Source organism: Anas platyrhynchos, chromosome 10 (assembly GCF_047663525.1).
Source record: "Anas platyrhynchos isolate ZD024472 breed Pekin duck chromosome 10, IASCAAS_PekinDuck_T2T, whole genome shotgun sequence".
Classification (NCBI taxonomy): Eukaryota; Metazoa; Chordata; class Aves; order Anseriformes; family Anatidae; genus Anas; species Anas platyrhynchos.
In genome coordinates, this window is record NC_092596.1 from 14,893,314 (window position 1) to 14,915,399 (window position 22,086).

General features: G+C 38.5%; 1 protein-coding gene across 22 annotated transcripts in view; it reads left to right on the forward strand.

Moving 5' to 3' along the window:
• Positions 1-22,086, forward strand: part of HTR2C (5-hydroxytryptamine receptor 2C) — a 333,447-nt gene that overhangs the window by 107,946 nt on the left and 203,415 nt on the right. For 11 of the 22 annotated variants that reach the window (XM_038184425.2, XM_013096706.5, XM_072042905.1 and 8 more), the window contains one exon: positions 18,616-18,668. The exons of 1 other annotated variant lie outside the window; for it this stretch is intronic. The gene's annotated coding sequence lies outside the window, so the exon portion shown is untranslated. Of the gene's footprint in view, positions 1-8,519; positions 8,671-18,615; positions 18,669-22,086 lie in introns of all 22 variants that reach the window. 10 more of the 22 variants (XM_038184419.2, XM_038184418.2, XM_013096695.5 and 7 more) reach the window with 2 other exon arrangements.

The following is a 22,086-nucleotide window of genomic DNA, read 5'->3' on the forward strand; positions in this document are numbered from 1 at the left end:
AGAGAATGGATAAAGAAGTGCAAAAGGAATAAAATGAATCTTCCAGAACTGTTTTCTAGGGAGTGATGTCTCTGGATTTTGTGGGGAGATAAATGAAGGTCAGTAATTAGGTGCCTGCAGTCTTTCAGCAACCATTTCATTTTCGTGCTTTGGATGGTCCTTGTAAATCAGCTACAGGTGTTCGAAGCCTGTGGTCCAGAAACTGTTGAGTCAGAGATAAAACTGTGCCTTTTTGACAGTGACTGGAGTGTCTTTAAGAGATTATCCTGCTGCAGCTGAAATCTATCTGGCTTTGAACCACTTACAAAATGCATTCACAGTAGGTGGTGGCATCAGCCTCCTCTTAGTGAATGCAGATATTTATATTATGCAAAAGGTTTTCTCACTTTACTGTATTCAGATGATGACTGGAAATACCATTCTTGTTAGATAAAAAATTGAGTCTGACTTTAGAGGTGAATTCAAAGAGCAATTTATATTTAATATATATAGCAGCAAATAGGAACAAAGCTGCTTAAAGATTACTTTCATGATGAATCATTATATGGCTCTCACCAGTACGAAAAGCAATAAAAGTCAAAAAGGAGTGCTAGGATTTAATCACTTAGAAAATGCATGGAAAGGGACCTGTATTGTAGAAAGAGTTTTTCATCACATCAGAGTAGAAATGCTTTGAGGTGAAGCAGTATTAAGTGACTTTTCACCTGAAGATGAGAAGCAGTTGCTACCTATTGTGTATTGTTCCAGAAGGTTATTTTCTGTGGCTGTTAGTTACTCTTATTATTGAAAACATTTTAAAAAGCATAACCGATTTCCATTCCCCATCCCTGTTTCAGGGCGGATGCTGTCATATTCCTTTTTCTTTTGAATATTATCTTTGTTACTACTCATCCTAATTAAATGTTGTAACTTCTAAAAATCAGATTAATTTGGGCCATCAGGCCAATGCAAATGCTGTAATAATTGGAGATCATAAAATGTTCAAGGGACCATAATTTTACTACAGAGCTGCAATGGCATGTGTCCAAGGATTGTGCTACCTTTGTTCAGATGACATGGATTGTAATGTGTGCACTTATGCGTAATGCAGCACGAATAGAAATGATATGTTGCTCAGCTGTTGAATCGCACACACTATCCATAAGTCAACAAACATTAGAGAAGTGACATCACCTCTCCCATCAGTGAAAAACTCTCTTCTTACTATAAATATTGTATGAATTGTATGGTTTCTGCACAAGAGCTAAGTAGGCAGATAGAGCAGGGAAGCTGCTGCGCACCAAAACCCGCAGTTCACTTGTGAGCTTTGTGGTAGTAGACCCACTGCAGCTTGTCTGTGTGTCACCCACGATGTTTCACCCAAGCGCTGCAGTCCATGAGTTCAGCTTGCACAGAGGCTGCTTTGGCTCATTTGATCTCCAGCCAGGACACACACCTTCTCCACACTCACCACTTTCTCCACACTCACTACTTCAGTCTCTAGGGATCGGGACAGATGTTGTGAGGTTCTGATAACCTGGTTCCTTTAAATTATATTTTGGTGTTTTAGTATTTATTTTTTTTTTCCCAACAGATACTAGGTAGCAGATAATGAATTTCAGTTCCAACTTGAGCAGTGACAAAATTGGTCTTCCCACTTCATCCTAGATGAATTTCTGAGGCAGAGGCATCAGGGAAGATCTCACTGGTCATTATGGCTGTAATTACCCAGCACTGAGAGACAGAAAGGGATTAAACTGACACTGCAAACATTTACATTGAAGTTGGTTGTTTAGATTTTTCCTCACAGCTGAGGAATAAAGCACTCTGTGGGAGCAATTACCTCTGCTTGTTTTAGAAGTCTGGGGTAAGATAAGATGAATCACAGGCTAGAAATGCCCCATCCTTGCTATTTGTGCAGTCAGAGTCTGCAGAGTTGGCCAGGGTTGGGGTGGCTGCAGCACTGGGTGGGATGAACCCCACAAGCAGCAACAGTTACATCCTAACCCCAGAAAATGCTCAGCTCCACCTCGGCTGCTCCAGGCTCCTTGGAGGGGTTTGGAGGAAATTAGAGGTGATGTAGTTAAATACGAAATTCCAAAGTGTTTTTATTTTCATGCCAAGACTTGCAACATTTTACCATGAATGCCTTGTTACTTTCTTTTTCATTATCTGTAACATTTAAGAAACTCTGGGCAGATATTTAGGATTTTATAATAGCTATTACTTACAAAGGAGAAAAAATAAGATTGCAGAAGCATATTAATTATCTACAGTTTAATGTATATAGTGGCTTGCAGACAGTTATTGTGGACATTGTTATCTGAAAGACTGTAATTTTAATGGTTCTAATGGGGGCTATTGCAGGTCTACTGAAACTCTTACAGTCAGTGTTTAATTTTAATACGGGTCCTATTTGGAAAAGACTGTATTCGTTTTATTTTTATGGTACTCAGTATCATGTGCTTGGCTTGTGATAGTAAAGGCAGAGTTGAATGCCGGAATGAATGCAAATATATCTTGTTCAAAGATTACTCTTGCCTTAATAACCCACCTATTTTAATTGCTGCCTTCTTTGTTTTCTAAAATCATGCAAAAATATAAAATACAGTGTAAGTACATAAGTCTGAGAAGCGTGTCATGGGTATGGTAAATACTATCTAACATTCCCAGGCTTTGTAAGACCTAAAAGGATTGTTAGGATCATGTGGTTTGACCTCCTGATAACACCAGGTGTAGAAAACTTCATCCAACAATTTCTCCTTGCATATCAATACGCAGAAGCATATTGAGCCTTGTTTAAAGAGCGCAGATAACTGGGACTCAAATGTGTCCGGAGGGTAGTTGCTTTGGTGAGTAATTATTTCCAATGCTTAAAAAAAAAAAAAAAATCCAATCTGAGTTTATTTCCTTGCTCCATATGTTAAATCTTCTGCCTTTGTCTGCTTAATTAAGGAGCCTGCTACTAATAGAAATCATTTTACATGATGTGGGAAAATCATTGTTCAGCCTTCTTTTTGCTAAAGCAATTATTTTATTTAAACTCTTTCCACACAATCTGCTTCCAGGCCTTAAATGGTATGTGTTTCCCTCCCAGTTTTTCAGGGTTATTGAGACATGGACATCAGAGGTGGGCATTCAGGGACAGCAGAACATGATATTCTGCTAACATTCCCACTGACTCCATATGCAGAAATCTTTCTAACCTTGGACAAAATTGCCTCTCTTCAAACATCCAACGGTGTTATTAGCTCCTGTAGCAACAGCATGACCCTGGAACCTCATGTGCTATTTATCTGCTGTGACTTCTTACATAATATTTAAGTCTGATTTCCAACATACAGTACATCCTTTTGTATGCCCCACCATGGCATTCTTTGATCCTAGATGAGCAGACTTGTATTTTACTGTGTTAAAATGTCTGATATTTGGCAGGCCTGGGCTTATGGTAAGAACTGAGTTGTTTGGCTGTAGCTGCCTGAGTCTGACCATATTTATCCCTTAAGCTAGTTCTCAGTTGCATTGGGCTGAGAAACTTGTCTCTCTGTAGGCCCAGTCAAAAGCACTTCCATTTGCTGATGGTTTCTCATTAAAATTACATCTTACTGATTATCAGTGATTTTTAAAGTGTTCTGTAGTAATTTCATGTAATGATGTTCTTATTGTCAGTATTTGGTGTGTAACTGAGGCATTTGTAAAGGACAAGTTTGTAATGCTGGCAAAGCTGCTGCATTTTTTCCCCTTCCTCCTTTATTAAGTGGATTAAAAAATCTTTCAGAATTATCCAGTAGGGCTGGCTGGGATTCCCATCATATGCAGACACAAGGTTCTGATACAGCCGGAGGCTGCAACCATCTCTACTGCTTTCCACATCTTAATGGACTTTGGATGATGTTTTCCAGGAGAGATTTAACAGATTTCTCTTGCTGTTGAGGTATTCATAAAATAACCCAAGGCAAAGATAAAGCAAATTACGTATTTTGTTTGAGCATTGTTATGTTTCCCTGTACTTGTTGTCAGTGTTGGGTTTCCTGCTGGCACTTAAGGAAAGAAAAGAAAGTAATGAAATTATGAGTTCAGTCATCTAGCAATTGCTCTGCGATTTTGATCTGGGGCTTGTGTCAAGTCTATAATTACCTGAATAACCATCCTGACCGCCTACAATTGCTGGACTAATATATTCCTTTGGGGTCCATCATAAACTCTCCTGTTCAGCTCCTCATCTGGCATTGCTGGCCTCTAGCTCTTTTCCTGAGCTTGAACATCTTTCTCCACTGCTGCTCCCTTGAGGTACTTCCCTTCCAGCAGGAAAATGGAGTAAAATCTTTCCTCTTCTAATCACTGTGAAAGGCTCGCATGCTGCTTTCTATTTTCTGTATGCTCAGTGCTCACCCTGCTATTTATTACTCATTTAGCACCCCTTGTCCTTATCTTTGGGTCTCTGTATCACTCCGCTTTGATTACTTTTTCCTCTCTTTTTACCGTCATTTTTTTTTCTCTCTCTCTTTTTTTTTTTTTTTTTTTTTTTTTTTTTTCTTGAACAGTCCATTTATTTCCTTGACATAACAATTACTGACAGTCTGGTATCCTGTCTCCAACAGCAGCAAATAGCAGATGCTTAGAGAAGAATATAAGAAACGGGGTGAGAATATAATAACCCTAATATATCCTGCCAGCAACGATCAGTATCATGTATGCCTGACTGTGTTGTGAATGTGTTTAAGCAGAGCCCAGTGGGGGATATAATGCCTAAAACCATGTGGGTGAGAAAAGGATAATTTTACAAGATGGCAAATTTTCTTGCATAGCTGCTGTTCTTCAAAAGCGCTGCCCTCTCCTTGCATTGCTTTGCTTTCCTTAACACAGAAAGCTACAGCAGTGCTGTGCTGGTTTCTGAACATGCCCTGGGGTTCATCTGCAGGGCTCCTTGCACCTGATTGAATAGGAGTTTGTGTTTCTCTCCCTTGGAGGTTTTTTAGGGTGATGATTGCAGTGTGACAAGATAAAGGGAGAAATACTTGCTTGGTTATGAGCCTTTATGTGATTGCACTGTCTGACAATTTTCTCCAGCTTTCAATCTTCGGCTAGCAGTAACACAAGCTGATGTAGCTGGAAGTGTGATACCGAGAAAGATTTTTGTGAAAAAATCATGGCCGCATAAGGGAGGGAGAGATTCAAAAATGTTTCCCCTTCCTATGGAGAGATTACGGGTCTGTCATGCTTGTCCCATGGGCAAGTGAGTGAGCACCACTGTAATCTCTGGGGAAACAGGTGTGGGCCAAGTGTGTGTTCACAGGCTTAGAGAGGATGGTGTGCTGTGGGTATCACTGGAAATCCATCAGCTGCTGGCTGAATTGCTGTAAAGCAAGAAAAAGTGTAGTAACAGTGCTGGGAAATATTTTGAATGGTGTTTCCTAGGCTAAATAAGCAAGGGGTTGCATGTTTTTTTGTCATTTGGTTGTTTTTTTGTGAGGTGGTTGTTAGCTATTTAGTTTTTACTCTTTGGTCACCATTGTACCAATGCAGTGTAGCAATCTTCTTAGTCATATAACTTTCTCATCACAACAATGTGGTGGTAATGTTTACATCTAGATTTCTGGCTAATGAAGAGGCAGAAGATAAGTGGATGTAATAAAATAAAATAAAAATCTCTTGCACTCTTCTAGTTTAAAAACAACAACAAAATCATATAAAACAGCATTTTTGCTCAGCAAAGCAAGGTAGGTATATGAGGAAAAATAACTTATACAGAGATGGGTTTCAAGCCCACTGTAGTTCATATGTGCCTTCTATTGAGCTGATGGATTTCATGTTGACGTACTGCAAAACATTTTAAAAAGTATTTTAACACCCCAAACAGCAGAGAGATGCATATGAAGAACTTTCTCAGTGGAAATGATTTCCTAATCTATATTGTGGCTTTTTTTTAAAAAAAAACAACACCTCAGGTCTGCATGTCTACCCATCCACACACCTCAGGCAGTCTTGCTCACTGTGCTCAACCTGCTTGGCAGTTTAAAGGTGTAAAAGACAAGCGAGTCCCCTTACTGGATTAACGCTGGGACATGAGCCTCTGGTTTGCTGGTGGCTGATGGCTGCTTCCTTGCAGATGGGAGCAGGGCTTTGCATACAGGGGAAGGCTGTGAGCATTAGCCAGGATGTCGGCTTAGCTAAGGTGCAACAGTGAGGTGTAGTAGAGCAGCAGATGTAATAGGAGGATGTGGATTTGGGGTGTGTGTGTTTCTTTCTGCAGCTTCATGGGTACTTTCAGGTTAATTTTTTTATTTCCAGATTGTTTTCTGAAAACTTCTCAAATCTTTATTTAAGTCTGAAACAAAGTCTGAACCTGTGAAGCAAGTAGAAAAATGTATTTAAATTTTTTAAAATGCTAGGTTTCAAGTTGCATTTAAAAATCTCTATTAGCAAGTTGAATATATTATCTAAGGCACTACACAGCTAAATCAGAGGAGTGATGTTGCAGGAATTAGATCTCTTAACTAACAGTTCTTCACTTCTGCGCTTTCTCTGTTACCATCAGTACTCCAGCAGCGAACATACCACAGTTTGATTTATCCTCAGCTGATGGTTGGATTTACAGATATACATCTTTATATATATATATATATATATATATATATATATATATATTTAAGTCTGAGTTGTGTTTTCTTCACATGATATGGTTTCTTATTGTGACTGTTGCTTTGTTCATTGTTATCTGCAAAATTTTTGTAGAAGTCCTTGGAACTTCCTTAGGATAACGTGAAAGAATAATAGGAAGAGGGACTTTTGTTGACATGACAGAGCTTCTGTACCCAGCTCTTTACTATATAACTTCACCAATAAGGAAAAGAGGCCTTCTGTTAATATAGATGAGTCCATAAGTCTCTACGGCTCTAACCACTCCAGTGCATGTTGTGTGATTGTTGAAAAGGATTGGACATTATTCTTCCTAAATTCCTTCTCCTCCTTGAAGTGTAAGAGTAATGACCTTTGCCAAGTGACGGTAGCAGTGGGTTTAGGGGATATTCAGGAGAAGACGTGAAGCACACAGCGAGCCTTTCCCAAATGGAGTTTTCTAACTTCATGCAAAGTTGTGTGTTCCAGGCCTTAGGAGTTTGTGAATATGGAAATTAGCTTATGTACCTTCCTGCCCTGGATTTATAATTTCTTTGATGCTAAAGTGAACTGTATCTAGAGACTCAGGGTAGAAATATGCTTACTGATATATGTTTTAGTTCTGTGTAAATCATTTGTAAGTACAGCACACTCTATTCATTCAGCTAGTGACAGTGTTATTTTGGGGTGATATGAAGCAGTCACAAAGTAATAAGGGTTACCTGAGGAAAAAAGGTGCTAAAGCTCTTAGGTGTAAAGCTAATTTAAGTAAAATATGTGCCGTATTGGGGCTGTAGAATATCTCTGTTACAAGTCTTAATAATATTCAAGTCTTAGATGCTTAAAGGTTCATTTTATTCAAAATGAAGATGCCATGATTATTTAAGTACTTTTAGACTCATTTTATAGGTTGGGTTGATTCATTCTGTTCTTAAAATAATATTTTATGGGTATCTTAACAGAAGGGACACCTGTGCCTACCTAATGTATGTAAATGTAGTCCAGCGGTGAATTTCCCTAGCCATGATAGAAAGCACAGGGAGCTAACTTCTAATCATGATGCTAAGTCAGGCCATATTTCAAGTTAGGCTGATAAGCAAGAACATCAGTATTAAGCGGATATTACTTTAATTATATATTAATGCTGATATGGTGCATAGAAAAGAAGGCAATTCTCTCCAAGAGCTGAATAAAAAATAAATGTCACAAACAGAGATCTGCTAACTTAAACCAAATCATAAATATGCCAAAAGGTAATAGAAAGCCATCCTAACTTTGGTGGGAGAAGAAGGAGGAGGCTGTATATTGCCTCTGCTTTTTATTTCGCTAAAGGTTTTCCATTGTAAAATCTCTCACTAGAACGATAACCTTGTCCTACTTGCAGATGAAGTTAGGTTAGATTGGATCTGTTGCTACCATCTTGCTGTTTAGGTGCTTTCTAGTCATGGTGCAATTAGGAAAAACAATTCTTACTAACTTTAAATGCCCCTTTATATATCCCAAAAGGTAAGTGCTTATTATTATTATTTTTTAAATGTTTTAACTATTGTAATGTGGATTAGAGCATAGCAGGATAGTAATGATCCGATTGCTGTATTTATTGGCAATATCAGCCTGTGTGAATGCTGGATGAGGTCCTCTCTTCAGCCTGATTAGCAGTACTTTTCCAAGGTGAGATGAAATGTTTTAGTTTGTGGCGAGCCCTGAAAGTAATAGTTGCCATTAACTAAAGATTTAAACTTTGTCCCTGGTTGCTGCTGGGTGTAGATTTTATGATGGTTCTCTTTTTATTTCTCCGCTTCTTCTGTTGTATAGTTTGTGTTCATTTAGTCTGTCAAAATAGGTTGCCTCATCTTAGGCTTCCAATTAATTTTCCAGAGTGTTGCTGCGTATAAGGTAGAATTTTTCCCTGTCTCTTTCAGCTGTGGCATGGCAAATACTCTATCTTCCTGCACCACAGCAGCAAGTCCTCCCATGCTTTGGGGAAGAGCAGATGTGGATGCTGTGCTAATGATCTTCATTTGGGAGAAGACATATCCAGGAGGGCAAATTTCCTTCCACCCTACTGAAGCAGTAAGCTCTGGGTACACATGGGGATCTCTTCCATTGCTTATTTAGCTACTTGGGCTCATATAACCATCCTTTCTATCTCTCCCCACCTCTCAGGAAATAAAATTTCAAGGGTTACATTTTTTTTAATGCGTGTCTTAGAGGTGTGAGATGTCTTACAGCAACTGTTCTGGTGTCCTGCCATATAAAGTCTCCAGTAAACACACAAAAGCACAGTGACATGTGTGGGGTAGTTCTGTGGTTATCCCAAACAATGAGAAGGCACCTGGGCAGCGACAAGAAAAACTGAAGTTTTTTAACTGGAATCACACATTTTTAACCTGTTTTTTGTTTGTTTGCTTGTTTGTTTTGCTTTTTACTCTATCCAAACTTTTGGATGTTGTTTCTGCTGTAGACTGCTGAGCATCACTACTCTTTCATTGGACATAAAGAATGTAACTGCATGATTTTTTAAATTTTGAAATGCAACTCTTTAATTGTGAAAGGTGTATTCACATTTTTATACCAGTTTTTATGATATATTTGGAAAATTTATACTTTATTATTGAATGCAAATATAAGCATATTGATGTTTAACTGTTGCAAAGTGACACAGCAGAGTAAACTCATGGTGATGTTCTTGCAGCATGTTCATTGCTTTTGCTGTACTGGCATACTGGTGGGAAAAAAAAAATGTTTCATGCCATGCAGCTGAGTTAACTATGCTGGTGGCAGGTCTCTGGTGGCTCTGTGTTTTTTCTTTGAGTCTGGTACCTGTCCCAGGCAGATGGTGTTCAGGTTGCGGGCAGGCTGTTTGATGAACAAACCTGTCTGATCATTATAGCCAAATGACATCAACTATGAACATCTTTTGTCTCTAACATTGTCATATGAAGAATGGCAGGGTGAAATCTGAGCTGGTATCTGTGTCTGTCCTAGAAACACGTTATCTGTTTAAAATATTCATGGATGTAACTTTTCTCAGCCCTTGCCGTGGGGGATAAAGATAGGAGATGGGAAGTGACCACCCATAGCTGTAAGATAAACACCAATGATTTTGTGTCATGCTTTCATGGCTCTAACCAGCTGCCCAGAAGGATCTCCTATTAAACCTTTAGAAAGTTAGCCAGTCCTATAGCTTTAAAGCTTTGTTTGTCACCTGTTTATTAGCTGTGGCTGAAGGAAGAACTAAATCCATGATCCAAATGATAAATCTCAATATGTCTGAAATAAATTAACAAACAAAAAAGCCCCAACCCCTTTTTACTCTGAATAATGTCTCTCTACACTTACATCAACATTTTTGTGTGTAGGCTGTGTCCAGGCAAAGAAGATAATTGTGATCAGGAGGGTTCTATCAGCCACATAACTGTCTCCAGCAATGATGAATTCAGATCCCTCTATAGATTTTTGCAAGTGGGTTTACAATGTTCTTACATTGAGGTAGAAGATGGTATCTACCAGAGACAAGCAAAAAGCTCACTGGTAACACTTGGTGAATAATAACTACAGAGCTGTATTCACCTCTGATTTTTATTCTGAGATTTCTGGGAGAAAACTGCATACTGAGATAGAATTTTCTCTCATGTTACGTTTTACTCAAGGACTTCTCTTTCTCTGGCTGATTGAGGAGAAATGAGAAAATACTTCATCGAACTTTAATATTCCCAGTAGTGTGAGAAGCATCCTAAAGGGCTGGATGTATGTTGTAATGGCAGTGGTCTCTTTGAAATGGGTAGCAGAGGGATCAAGCTTGAGAATCTAGATATAATTTTGTAAGACAGTTCAGTTTAGTCAGGATGATAGATTTTATTTTTATTTTATTTTTTTTTATTGGAAAGAAAATAGAAAAGTGCGAGGCTTTTTTAAAAGATGATAAGAAAGGGTAACTCCTTTTAGACAAGAGGCCTTATTTTCTTCATTTTCACACAAATGTAGACGTTAATTCATGAAAAGATAAAAATCTGTGCACAAATTACTGCCTGGAATTGTTGCTTCTATCTTTCATAATAGCAATTTCTGTAGCACTATATAAAAATTCATTTCCATGGCAGAGGTGGGTTATATGTAATTCTGAAAATGTGCCACATCTTTAATGAGCACTGATGAAAAAATATTTATTAACAGTTCTTTGGTTGTCGGAAAAGCTTCTGAGTGTTCAGTGTTTACAGGTTCTGTAATCTGTTTCCCAGGTATTGGGGCAGTTACCGTTCATAGCAGAGCTCTGCAAAGGGATGATTTTTATTTTTTTAGATGTTATTTTTTTATTTCTGTGCAACTTCTCAAGCATACCATAGAATATAACATCTCCAGACTACACGATTTTCCCAAGTTAGTGACTTTTATGTGGATGATGATTGCAGACAAGGAAAGAAGGATATTAAAAAGGGAAGTTGTATGTGGATTTAGTGAAGAAAAGCTATACAATATTTATATAGTGGCTACGTTGTGGTAAAAGCCTTTGAACACCATGTGAAACAGCATCTCTCTGAATATTGAACAGTGTTTCACTGCAATTGAGGTGGTTGAGATGGACCATGAGTCCCAAGCTACTGAACAGTTCCTTAAATCAAGACATCAAATCCATCAGAATGCTGCTCAAGTTCCTACTTTGTGATCATTAACAATGCTGAATCACCATGTGAAAACCTAGATGTGCAGTGTCTTACCCTGAAGGGTCCCTGGTAGCTGTGAGGGGTTACACCCTCAGGAGTCACAGTCTCTTAAGTGTCTTGTGAAGAAAAGGAAGGGAAGGGAGAGACTGGCGATAGAGTAGGAGCTTCTCAGGTTTGTGGTTGAATATATGGCAGCACTGAATAGAGAAATATCTCTCTTTGTCTCAAACTTAATGAAAATATCGCCTCAAAATAGCTCTCCTGATTTGTCCTACATTCAAAATAGAGATACCTTTGCTTTCTCTCTTCTGATGGCACTCAGTGAAAAACACAAATGTGGGCAGGAAGAGACTCTGAATACCCCATTCAGAATATGCAATTTAGATTTTTTGTTTGTTTGTTTGGCTTTGTTTCATGATTTACTTATTGCATGACAGGAGTATTTTTGTTTTTATAGTAAGAAAGCAGTTTAATTGAATTCCCTATTTTATAGGCAGGATCTAAACAAGAATTACTAGAAGGTAATTCTTATGATGTTGACAATTCTCCTTTTTGTAACACTTATTTATAAGACTATCATGACTGTGACACAGATGTATGTATAAAAATAGTACATATTTATAGACTAAGTCTATAGTTTAAGGCAAATAAGTAGGTCTTGCCTTTAGTAAGATATTTTCCTGCATAAGGACTCTGTTTTTAAATAGTATGGATAATGGTGTCTTTGCTATCTGAGAAGTGTATGGGTATGACTCACAGTGTCATAAATACTACTGCTATTACAGTGAGCATCCAAGTGAAATTACACAAAATTATATATTTGCCAGGGTTCTTTTCTCTAACGGCCAAACTTGAAAATAGAAAGCTTTATTATGCGTTTTGATGCATTTGAACTATTCAGTGTTCTTGGTGGCCCACTAGACAATTTAATAGGGCTCCTGAACATCATCAATAATTCATGTGTCTCTTAAACAAGCATGTGGTACTTGTTTAGTGACAATCAGATCATACGATACTGTGAGCAGCTCTAGGATGTTGAGGGCCATCTACTATCCAGCCTGTCAGTGCTGGTTCTTGACCTTACAGAAGTGCAAGGTTCATGGATTTGAGCCGTGTGTGGATTGCCCCAAGGGAACCGTCCTTTGCCTCAGCAAAAGCCCACTGTGCCCTTATTGTAAGTCTTTTCATGAATAGGAGGTGATTGTTTTCTGAGGATGTGGAGAACTTTGTTCCGTGTGTGTCGCCTGCTGCAGGATTGATGTAGGTCATCACCAGGATGGGGTGTTCAGTGATGTAGGAAAGGGATGATCCAAAGTGAAGAGGTGTGGAGGAGGCTTATCCTCTGGGCTAAGTGAGGGTGCAGGTACTGTTAGGAGAAGTATAAGGAAGTGTTAAACTGGAGCGCACTGTTCCAGTTCAAGACAGAACTAAAAATCCAGTGATTATTGTAGGATACTGATATTTATAAAACAAAACAAAACACGGAATAGAAAACGTTATGTGGTTTGATTTTTTTCTGCTTTGTGGTATGTCTTTGACTTTGTTTTTATTCTTGTTTTTCAGTGCTGTGACATCCCTTGTTATGCTAAATACTGTATCCAAATAGAAGGTTTTAGAATCAAAGGGGATTGAGAAGGGCAAGGGGTGAGTACAAGGGAGGCTGTTCCCCACAGAGGCCTATTCTCTTGACGTGCCTCAGGCAGTTCTGCTGGCAATATTTGCATTCTTTTACCAATTGGAGAACTGAGACATGCAAAAATTAAATGTCTCAGATAAACATCTTGGTAGAGGTGAGAAATGGCTGCCAGTTTCCTCAATAGCAGTCCAGTCTTTTCCTGCAAAAATCTTCATAGTTTAAACTTGTCACATCTAAGCTATGACTATGTGTCTACAAATAGGGTAAGAACTTACAAGAGCTCAATTATTAAAGGTGTAATGTCTTGAACAAGTATTTCTGAAAACTGTTAACACTGTTGAACAAAGTGCAGGAACTGGGCAGATGAAAGCGAACGGTGCAAATCAGTCACGTGAGCTTTTCTGCAGCTGGAATCAGTCCAAAGTCAAGACCTTCTCTCTTCCTATTTGAAGTTATTGTTCGTTATCACGTTTCTAAGAAAGATCCCATGCTGGTTTCCTTAGGGCTGTATTTGCTATCAAGATAATGGCCAGATTGCCCTGTCTTTGTTCAGGATGCAAAGTGTGTGAAGAACTCCGTGGCTAGGCAGCTTTCAGGAGTTGAGCTACAATCCCCAGGCAAATGTACTTTGTGCTGTTTTGAAAATAGCTTTTTTTTGCAGATAGCTTAAGGACTGGTAATGCAGCACAGCGTAACCCCTTTGGCTAGCTGGGGTATTTAGGCTGAAATGGGAATTTTTGCTCCATGGTGAGAAAACAATAAAGTGGCTGATTGTACTACCAGACCCTATGCCTCACGCTTATGCCTCAGAGTGGTGGACAGAAAGAAAGGGCAAGTTGTTTCATGCCAAGGGTTACCATGCTTGCTTGTCTGGGACACACATTTCCCAGTAAAGCCACTTTCTTATTAGGCTGTCAAGTGGGCATCAAAGACCATAGCTCATAGTGTTCCTCATGTGGAATTTGGTACTCCTAGCATTTGAACCAACAGGTCAAAGCTTATTTCCTGCTTCTTTTCCAAACTGTTAGAATCTGACATAAAAGGCTAGAGAGTAAACCACTGACTGTGGCTGAGCTTTGAGCAATGCTGCCTCTGTTGCCTGTTACATGCCTGGAGCTCCTGTGTATGCAGCATTACCGGTTGCATTTCTGTTGCCCAAACTGCTCATCACAAATCAAGTAACTCTGAAATGTGACAGGATCGTACCATTTCGTAAGGATTTCTTTTATCCCTATGTTTTATCCCTATTTTTCTATCTTATTGCTGTGACAAGTGCTGGAGACCCTCCAGACTGTCAGTGGGCCACAGGCTGGGACCCTCTTTTCAAATCTGCTTTATTACTTAGTGGCATATTTTGTTTCCATGGAAACCTGCCCCCATCCCCAACAAAATTCAAATTATAAGATTGTCAGGTGCATAAACAATGCTGTCATTAAATAGCGTTCTCAGGTCTGAACAGATGCTTGTGTGCCTTCCCAGGCAGGCAGTGTGGCAGCAGGAGAGGTTATGTGGCCACCAGAATTTGTTGCAAACCTGCAAAGCTCTGAAAGATCTGATGAAACCAGCTGCTGCACCCTGGAGAGGGGTTTCCTGTGGCTGGTATTCTTCAAGGTTGTCATGTCCATAACAATTATGTCCATAGGAAAGGTAGAGTACTTTTTCGTGATCAAAAATGACGTATTTCATTTACATCTAAAATCCTGCCTGTAAAGTAGGTATTTAAAAGAACAGATTTATAACAAGAATAAATAAATAAATAAATAAATGTATATATATCAAACAGAACGTGTTGTTGCCAGGAAAATTACATTAACCAGAACACGCATCTTGGAGTGAGGGGTGACTTTCTATCACAGAGCTTGGAAATGCAGCTATGAGATATCCAGACAGTTTTTGTGTTCTTAGTGCTGTGATGAATATGTTGATTGGCATTAATATTTTCCATCCTACTTGTATACTGGCATAACAAGAATTGCTCATGGCAATATTATTTTCCTTTCAGTTCCTCCCCTATGGCTGTAATGGTAGGAGACCATCAGTAACGGAACAAAAAGCTTACTTTAATGATGTAGAAGTGAAAGTACTGTGCCTGAAAGAATAGTGTTTCCCTTTGTGTCTTTGTGAAGCCTTACAGATACTGTTATATTGGTAACCACTTTTTGTAAGTGCTGCATTAACAGGACAAAAACACTGCACAAGAGAATTTGCAAATCTTTTTGGGAGAGCCATTAGACTGTGAGATAAAATGTGGTTCTGCATCTCTCTAAAAATAAGATATTTGCATCTGTATAAGAACTTCAATTTTGGTAGCCAGGAATAGTCTAGGAATCTTCATTGTAATTATTAAGAACTACTGAGTTGCACAATTACTGCTTTGAGAGAGATGTGAATGTACTTGGTATTTCAGACGACACGGAGAAGAATTTATTACTATTTAAAAAGCTGGAGGAGTTTACTTGTGTGCTGGCAAACAGTATAGAAATTCAAGAATTGCCAGGCTGGAGAAGACTTCAGGTCTGTCTTGTTTGGTACGTCTGCCCTGACAGACATTAAGATCAGAGGTTTCAAAGAATGGGTGGGACCTTATATAGGAGAGGTGAGATGATTTCTTCAGCTCGTGGAAGCCAGGAGGTGGGAGGACAGCAGAGATGCAGAAAGGGTGCTACTTTTTTTTATTCTGTGTGTGTGTGTGTGTTTGTGTGTGTTCGTGCATATGGCTGTCACTTAACATTTGAAAATCCTAAATGGAAATCATCGGTTTGGAAATTGGTCAGTGCCAGGGCATTGTTTTGCATAAATAATCAGTTGGTTTGGGCTATGAGTATGAAATTTTGGTGCTAAGGATCTCCCTTCTACATTGCTACTCATAGAGTCGTAGTCTGAGCACTGTCTGGGGTCTCCCTGAACTCAAGATGGGAAGCGTCTCATTATCGGTTGGGGCTTGGATCATGCAGAAGAGCCCCCCAAGGCCTGCTACCTGGAAGCCAATAGTGGTAGGATTTTCTGCACTGTGGAGTGATGTGGTCAGGTCATGGATTTGCTGATGTGCATCAGCTCATGTGATGCAAGAACAGTAACCATTTTTGGAACTACTGCAAAATGTCCACAGCACTGCATCTGAGAATTGTTTTCACTTACCTTTGAGATAATGTTAACCAAATAAAACTATTTCACATTGTTCTGTAAAATTACAGCTGTGCATTGTTCTGTGCTGTGATGGAATCTTCCCATTCATCAGTTTCGATCAGCTCTGTTCCGCACCCTCTTTGTAGCATCTGTCAAGTTTTTGTCTGCTTTTGGATTTTCGTTAATTTATTGCATAGATTAAAATAGATGAGATATGATGTACTTTTTGCATTAATGCTGCCAGAATCAGAAGCCTAAAATAGGGCTGTGCTAACAGGTGCACATATTCTTTGTCAACAAATAGGTGTCAGTTCCTAACTGCGTCTTTTAGTGGTTAGGCTGAATACTCTAGCTGGGTGTCAGGGTGGAGTACCATTTGGTTATCATTTTTGCCTTGCTAGGTATTCCTTGCTGCAGAATGTTATTGGAATAAGCTCTTAACATGTCTGTCTTCTGGTCCTTGGAAAGACGTGTTTTTCACATCACATTTTCTTTTGAAGTCTGATTCAAAGTCCATTGTAATCAGTGTACTCTCCCATGCATTTTAATGCAGCCAAATCAATGGTCATGCAATTAGGAACAAAGAATATTGCTCACATCTGCAGGGTGGGAGGATGCCATGATGTTGAAAGGGACATGGGCATCCTGCTGAAAGCCAGCCATGTGTGTGAGTGTTTCAGCATTGTGGGGGTGAATGTGGCCCTTGAATATACCTGCAGGGGAAGGATTGTTGTTTCTGTGCTGCACACAGATGAGATAGCTGCTTAGGAAGTCAGCCCCACTCTGATGTTAACACTTTTTACAAAGGATTATTACAATTTGAAGAGGGTTCAGAAAGATTCTGCAAAAAATTATGTCTGTAAAACCTGCATTTTTAATGAGAGGCTCATCCTAGCTAAAATAAGGTTAATAGAATACTTATTAAACTGTATAAATACTATGGCGGGAGATTTATGGGCTTCTGAAACTAGTAGGCAAAAGTGCAACTATATAAATTGGTAGATGGAAGCTAAAATTAGGCTGATACGTGTTGTGAGAAGTGTAATTCTAAAAATTCTTACCTAAGAACACGGTGGATCTTTATCACTAAAAGTCCTTAGGAATATACCAGTTTTGAAGGTCAGCACATTGCTGACTTACAGGGTAGCTGCAAGAGTCTCTGATTACATACCTCCACGTTGTACTATGTGCAACATCAAATTGTTAAGACTATCTCCTCTTGGCCTTAAAGCCTAAACACTTGTCATTCACTGACTTGATTGAGCTTTGTAGTAAATTCTTTCAAAATCATACCATTAGGTGCTAATTCCTGTAATGATCCAGATGCAGTTTGTTGGGATTGCTTTATAACACAATGATTTTAGAAAGGATTTTTTTTCTTTCCTGGTTTGATTTGATGTTTTTCAATGTCCTTATTTTAAATTGATATTTCTTAGAATATCATTTGCTGGAGCAGATTTTAAATATAATGTTTTTAACTATATATAAAATTATCTTGCTGAAGCTTGTGAATGTTCTCTCCTGAGAGAGAAATCTCTAACTAAATATTCTGGGGAAGGAATTAAACTTTTTTTTTTTTTTTCTTTTAAAAAGACAAACCCATCTTTTCAAATACACATATTAAGTGAAGAAAGGGTGGATGGGTAAAGCCTTTTTTCTTTCACAACCTTCAGCTTCAGTGTTCTTAAATGTTGCTTACAGATTTAACAGGTATAAAATTATCATAGTTTTTTTTCAGATTTATTTATTTTTTAAACTATTGTTTAAAGATTTACAGGTGACTATAGATTTTGCAAGTGAGATTTTATAGTAAGGTCACAGTTTTGAGATTACAGTTGCTTTATTTATATACGTCATTTATTATGGTAAGACTGAGTAATGTTGCTTGCATCGATGTACTTTAAGTAGCATGCTCCATTTTTCAGTCCTGTCAATATGATGCTCAGCTGAAAGCACAGTTCATGTAAGGGTCTTGCTACAATTCTGTACAGACAGATTGCCACCCATGCCTATCTAGTGTCAATTTTATGTCTGCATCTTCCTTAATTACTTGTAAATGATATGCCCTGCAAAGCAGAAAATTATTTTGATTTTGTTCTCAGGGCAGACGTAAGCTGCATTCTTGCCTTGGAGATTTTCAAATTCACCAGTGAAGTTAAGCCTCACTAGAAGGAAAGGATATGGACCCATGTAGTAGTGTCACACAATCCAAATGGATGACATTTTAATGCCAAACAGAATTGTACTTCTGGAAAATAATAATAACAGTACTTTACCCTGTTCTGTCTGCCTCAAAGTGCTTCATTTGCATTAATAAAGCTTTGGGATGTCCTTGCATCGTTGATGCTATTAGTATTGCAGACCAGTGCTTTTAACATTAGTAACATGTCTGTTGAATTGAAGTACAGAGTATGGGTAATATAGGACTAAGAATAATATAAATTTCAACTAAACTGGCTTAATGCGCCCTCCTCCTGTTGGGGGGGGGGAAAGGGAGGGGGGCAGAGCAGAGAATGAGACAGAAGGAAGAAGCAAAGAAGCTCATCAGATAACAAAAACACAACATGCAATCAGCTATACTGTTCTTTACAGGAAAACTGCCCCAGAGATGCTTCCAGAGAACAAGATGGATGCAATTCCAAAGGGTAAGTGTGAATAAAGGAGTCTGGCCATTTAAAAGGAAATGGTAAGCACGAGTAACGTTTGGTGGTAGTTATTAGTATTTTTATTCTTTTAAGATGCACACAGTTTAATGTGAAGCTGAAATACAACCCCTGAGTTATCTGAAATTTATCTGCAGCCTGAACAACAGAGCGGTGCCTGAGAGCATGGGCGCTGCCCTGGTGCTGGCTGTGTTGAGTAAAATGGTGAACAGGACCTGGTGCAATTTTATTAGTGGTCTTTAGATATTTCTCTTTCCCATTTCCATCTTTGTACTTACCATTATGTTTGGATAAAACCTTGTTTACATTTACTTTGACTCCTTTCATAATAATTATCATTCTGGGTGCTTTTCAGGTGTTTGTTGCAGGGGCATTTTAGGGGTTAGTTTTTTTGGGAATTGTTTTGAGCTGAAGAGCTGTTTCTACTCTCTACCTACATGTACTTTGCTAAAACCTTAGAAGCTGCTTTTCCTGAGATTTCAGTAGGTAATGGTAGCTTTCATGAAGATCAACAGCCATTTATCCAATTGGTTTTTCTATTTATTTTTTTTTCTAAAATTTTTAAAATTTGAAGCATCTAAGATACAGAACTTTGAATTTTTCTTCATGAAATGCTACTCTTTTTAAAATTTTTTATTTTTTATTTTTTTTCCTACTTAGAAAAGCTATTTTAGCCTTCTGGAAAGATAAGGTTTATGTGCTTAGAAATGGTAATATGGAATTCCTAGCAAACTTCAGTTCTACTTCAAACAATTGCTTTTGATTTGTGGTCCTGGCATAGGACTTCATGGAACTTCATACCCAGGGTTAACTGTATTACAGACACCTTCCTAGCATTTATTTTAGTGCTAACATATGTAGTCTGTTCTTTTGCTGGATTTTTGCATGTGTGTGTTATAAAATATAACAGAAGCATCTGTCAGGAGTCCTTGCTGTAGAAGAGAGCAAAATAATTTTCCCTGGTCTGTGTACTGCAATATCCTTCCATTGCATATTCTGTTCTTACACACTCCACAGCTTTCATTTGTCCTTTACGTTTTGTTTTCACTAAAGAACATTAGACACAGCTTAGCCTGAAGACTTTGTGCAGCTGTTATTCTTCAGCTGCTGTTTCATTAAAGAGACTGTAAGACACAGTATGATTCTACTGTCAAAAAAAATAAGAACATCTTTGGACCGTCAGTCATCGATATGGTTTGCTTTATTCTTGAATGTACAGAATTCATAAATTGTAGTGGTTACTTTGGGCTGAAGTTTGCTGTGCCAATTGTACTTCTACTTCAGGAAGTGAATTTTGCAATAAAAAAAATTGATTATGAATGTCAATCATTAGTGATATAGGATACCTCTGATACTTTATTTTGAAATTCTGCTTTCTTAGAAACTTTTTACATGACAGATCTGGTGTGTATGGAATTATCATCATAATCTGTGTCATGCTTTTGGGCTCGTGGGTTTGTAACTTTTTGGAAGCTTACGAGAGTCAGTGTAGAAATGACTATTTCTTTTAAATAGAAATAAAATACATCTGAAGAGTGCTGTCCCAGGCAGTACAGTATGGACCTTAACCTGAAATCCTTGCAGAGTGAAGACATCTTTACAGTTTTTATGGTACTTTGTTTTATTCTCATTGAGCTGTTCTTTAACTGAAAATCTTCCAAATCCTTATATTGATTGATCTGACTGAATCATCTTTTGTTGTGGGATGTAATTGTTGATAGACAGTGTAAGGTTTAATACTGTTAAGTTATTTATCAACAGAGCAAAAAAAATAAACCCCACCTCTGTGTGACCAGCTGAATTCCTGGCCGTTCACTGATAGCATGGTCATGTCACTGGGCATGTGGTGGCCACCATGGGAGCTGGGCTCTGCCTTGCTGGCTGCTGCAGGAGCGGGCTGAGACACTTGCCTGAAACAGCTTGCCAAGGACGCAGAATAACGGAAATAATTTCTGTGATTTACAGTCTATTTATAACTACAAAAAAAGTGTGCTTTTTTAAAGACAAAAATTGCACGAAATGTCTCCTGTCAAAATCTCACTCATCAATGTCAAGTTCTCATGACATTGACAAAATAGCTATTTCTGCGTGGAAAATGTGACAAAACCAAGATCTGAATTCGTTGCTGACTTTTGTATCTGATGCTTTCCTTGGATTTGGCTCATTTCTCTGGGAAGGTGTTACTTTTAAGCTAACAACTCTAAAAATGGACGACTTTTCACCTTAAAGTAATCTTAATGTTGATCTTCTATTAAAACTGTAGTTTGCTCTTTATGAAATATCTATCATAGCAGCCAGAAGGTGAACAATGTGTAGCAAATTGTATAGTCAGGTATGCAAAGCAGTAAATTCATTACCTTCTCCCTGACTCTGACCCTGGAGCCTTTGAATACAACTTCAGTCCTAACAATACAGCAGAAGAGAGAAGGCAATAACCTGTACTTTGAGGAGAAAAGCAGTGAGTTTGTGATGACAGTGTTGCCCAATACTTGATGTGCTTATATATAAAAGACTTTCATAATCTCCTACAACAATTTCCATTTGTCTTGCCCAAGGATATGGGAGAATATGTGTGAAGGACAGTGGAAACCAAGGGTGTTTGAATGTTCTGTGGATATGATCCAACTCTGCACTGATATTGATAAGAAAATAAAAATGTGGGTTATAATTCTGACAGACAGTAAATTACAGGCAGCTATTTGTTTCTGAGCCCAACCACTTTTGCATTTAATTTCATATCCTAAGGGAACATCTCTCCATCAGATCAGAAATGTTCAGAAGTTAATGGTCCTTCCTCTGCAAGATCATTTCCCTTTTAACCACGTACCAAAATCTGTCCTTTTTAGATGCGAGATCCTCAACTTCCCTTAAAAAAGCCACCATGTGGAGGGGTTCAGGCCCAGTTTGTTGGAGAAGGGCATATATTGGGACCTGCACAACACTCTGCTCTGTTTCCTTCCTGGGATTGCTAGGGATCAGCTGTTTTTGGCTGATGTTCCTCTCAGCAGAGGGAGGATCTGACAGAGGAATGTTTGGGCACTCTTCTGTTCTCACCTTGAGGATGATTTTATCCTTTCTTTTTTTTTTTCATACACCTATTTCTGCTCGCTTGTCTCACAGGTTCTGTTCAGAAGCCTGTTTCCTTTGCATTAGTTAAAACAGTCAAAAAGCTACCATGCTTTGCACTCCGTGTTAGTGGTACTCTGGGTTGTTTTTGTCTGTTTTCTCTATTTTGGCAGCAACCCTTGTCCGGCTTGGTGAAAAGGGTGTTTCACTAACATTCATTGTGTAGATGAGGCTGGCAGAGAGGTGAGAAGGAAAGCTAAGCATACCCTTCCCAGTAAGTACAGGCTGGTGCACTCTACAGACTGCATCTGTACCACATGCTGATGCACAGCTC